Source organism: Gallinula chloropus, assembly GCF_964237585.1.
Source record: "Gallinula chloropus genome assembly, chromosome: 4".
Taxonomy (NCBI): Eukaryota; Metazoa; Chordata; class Aves; order Gruiformes; family Rallidae; genus Gallinula; species Gallinula chloropus.
Window position 1 is genome coordinate 18947140 of NC_140088.1, and position 3153 is coordinate 18950292.

A 3153-nucleotide genomic window follows, 5' to 3' on the forward strand; every position below is an offset into this window, starting at 1 on the left:
AACAACCACGTGTTTATCAGGTTTTTGACTAGACATTTACTTATGCCCAGTACTTGGTAACCCACCTTTTGTACTCAAACCTGTTGGAGGCAGTTTATGTTTTTATGCACCCTGTACTGACACAAAGCTGTGCCAGTGGTGTATTCACCATGCGTGAAGCAGTGAATTTTGGAAGACATGTTGCGTTTCCAAATCCCTTGGATGCTTTTGGAGATTCCCTACCATCATCACTTTTTGCTGATGCCAGTGCCCACACCTCACCTGTTGGAAGAGCAAACCAGGATCCTGGGTCCCATCCCAACTCATGCGGCAAGCCTGGTACTCAGTCTGTTTCACCTCTCTCTGCCTGTGAGGTACACCAGGATAAAAGCAGGATTGCAATTTGTTCCTAGCTTACTGTGGTGGTTTGGCCCTGGCTAGAGGCCAAATGCCCACCAAAACCACTCGCTCACTCCCCTTTTCAGCTGAAAAGGTGAGAAAATATGTATCGGGAGGCTTAGGACTCAAGATAAGGACAGAGGGATCACTCTCCAATTAGTGCAACGGGCAAAACAGACTCAGCACAGAATAAAAGAAAGAAAAGTGATTTATTACCACTACAACTACACACCCAGTGAACCAGAGTCAGGTAATGAGAAGCGCAGCCAGGTCTTAAAGCACCTTCCCCCCACCCCTTCCTTCTTAGCAGACGTAAACTTCATCACAATTTTACTCCCTTCTTCCCTCCACAACATAGTGCAGGGAGGGGCAGGGATGGGGAGTGGGGTTCCAGTGGTTCCTCACAAGCTGCTTTCCTCCTCCAGTTCTTAACCTTTCTACTTCCCCCCAACCCCTCCCTTCTTTGCACACTTGACTTTAATCATAAATTCGCTCCCTTCTTCCTCCTTATTGTGGTGCGGGGAGGGGCAGGGAATAGGGAATGGGGGTTTTCAATCCATTCCTCCCGAGTTGTCTTTCTTCTTAGCTGGGGGGTGCATTCCACACACACCCCCTTCCCCTGCGGTGCCGTGGGGTCCCACCCATGCGAGACAGTCATAACCACAAACTTCTCCAGTGTGAGTCCTCTTTATCAGGGAGTCATGTCCTCACCACAGGCCTCAGCATGGGTCCCTTCCATGGGGTGCTGACGTTCAGGCCCAGACTCCTCTGGCCTGGTCCCCCACTGAGTCACAAGTCCCGCTGGCAAACCTGCTGTGGTGTGGATCAATCTTTTCACAGGCCGTAGAGGTCTCTGCTCCCTGTTCATATCCATGGGCTGCGAGAGGACACCTGCTCCACCATGGTCTTCTCCACGGGCTGCTGGGGAATCTCTCTCTCCGGCACCCAGAGAGCCTCATTCTTCCCTACAACCCCTCCTTCAGGCCTGGCCTTGATGTCCACATGGCTTGTTACACCTTCTCACTCCCTTCTCTGGTGGCAAAATGCATCTGCCTGCAGGTTTTTTTTTTTCTCCTATATGTGATTCACAGAGGCCCTGTGACCATCACCAATTGGCTCGGCCCTGGTCAGCAGCAACTTTGGCCTTGAAATGGCCGATGTTTACAGTCTGGGGCCTGCAGAGAGCTTCTAGCTGCTGCTTGCAGAAGCCATCTCGGCAGGACAGCTACGCAAAACTGCGACACTTACGCAGAAGCTGGAAAGCTCTAGTTCTCTGTAGGGGACTGCATACTAGGCCTGCAAAAGGATTTCAAGCCAGGACTGGGTGATGGGTTGGTTCAGTTCTCTACAGAGGGACATCAGTGGGTGTGTGCACACAGACCTGAGGCGTGTCTGCACGAGGGAATCTACTCTTGCTTAGGCTATGTATTTATTAGTCACCAAACCTAGTAAAAAGCACAAAGTGACACTGAAGTCTCTCTCCAAGACTGAGCAGCTGCCACAGTTGTTTTGGCATGAAACTGAGTAGCAGTGAGCTGGGCCGTCAGGGCACCCATGGCTCCTACTTGTTTCTGCCATGGGTTGGGAGAGACAATCCTAACAACTTTAATGATCAGAGAGAAGGGTGTTCCTCCTGTACAGCAAGGGGAGGTGCAAGATGATGCTCAAAGGCTGCAAAAGTGTCATTTGATGATTATGGAGGGACTGAAGCCTGCTTTGCCTTCCTCCTCCTTTCAGGGTGCAATTGCAGGCACAGCAGAAACAAGGAAGTATTTTGATCTTAGCAAACAAAAGCCAAGCAAACAAAACCGATTTCTAGTTCAGTAAGTCAGAAGGGAGAAACATTTGGCTGTGTTAATGAGGCTGCTGTGGAGACTTTGGCCAACAGAAGTACACAATTTTTACTGGAAGCATCAGAATGTCAACCACTGAAACATCAAAGCTTTGGAGGGGTGTGTGTCTTGGATATTGATTTACTTCTTATCTCCAGGTAGTCAAGTACAGATGAGGGAGGGGGTTACTCAATAGGTAAAAGTACTTCCAAAACTGATTCCTTTCCTTCCATCTTTGGTAGCTGAGCTTGAAACAAGGGTGTCACCTCCCCTCTTCCCACCCCCAGGGACAACTTTAAGTGGATCACTTAAAACTTCCCCAAGTGCTCAACAGCTAGGTAACTACTTTCAGTGCCATGGCAGGGGCCAGCAAAGTAGGGTTGTAGCAGGCTGCAACAAACTAGGACAGAGAAAATGGACATAAAGGGGTGGCCTGGTTTCAGCACAGATAGAGTTAATTTTCTTTCTTGTAGCTGGTGTACTGCTGTGTTTGGGAGTGAGGATGAGAGCAGTGCTGATAAGACATGGGCGGTTTTAATTGTTGCCAAGCAGTCTGGGGCTTTCCAGCTTCTTATGCTGCCCTGTTAAGAGAAGATGGGGCACCCAAGAAGCTGGGAGGGGACACAGCCAGGAGAATTGACCCAAATGAACCAAATGGATATTCCATGCCATGTTCAGCTTGGGAACTAGCTGAGCATCAGTTTCAAGTGGTGAGAAATTGTGCTGCTTATCACTGGTTTTGTATATCCTCATCTTCCTTTTCCGTCCTATTCACTGTCCTTATCACAACCCACAAATTTTACTTCTGTTGCTGTTGTCGTTTATTCTCTCTCCCATCCCACAGGGAGGGGCTGTGTGAACAAATGGCTGTGGGGTTGTTCTAGCTGCTGGCTGGGTTAAACTGTGATAAGGAGAGTTGCTCCATTCCTCCAGCAGTGGAAGC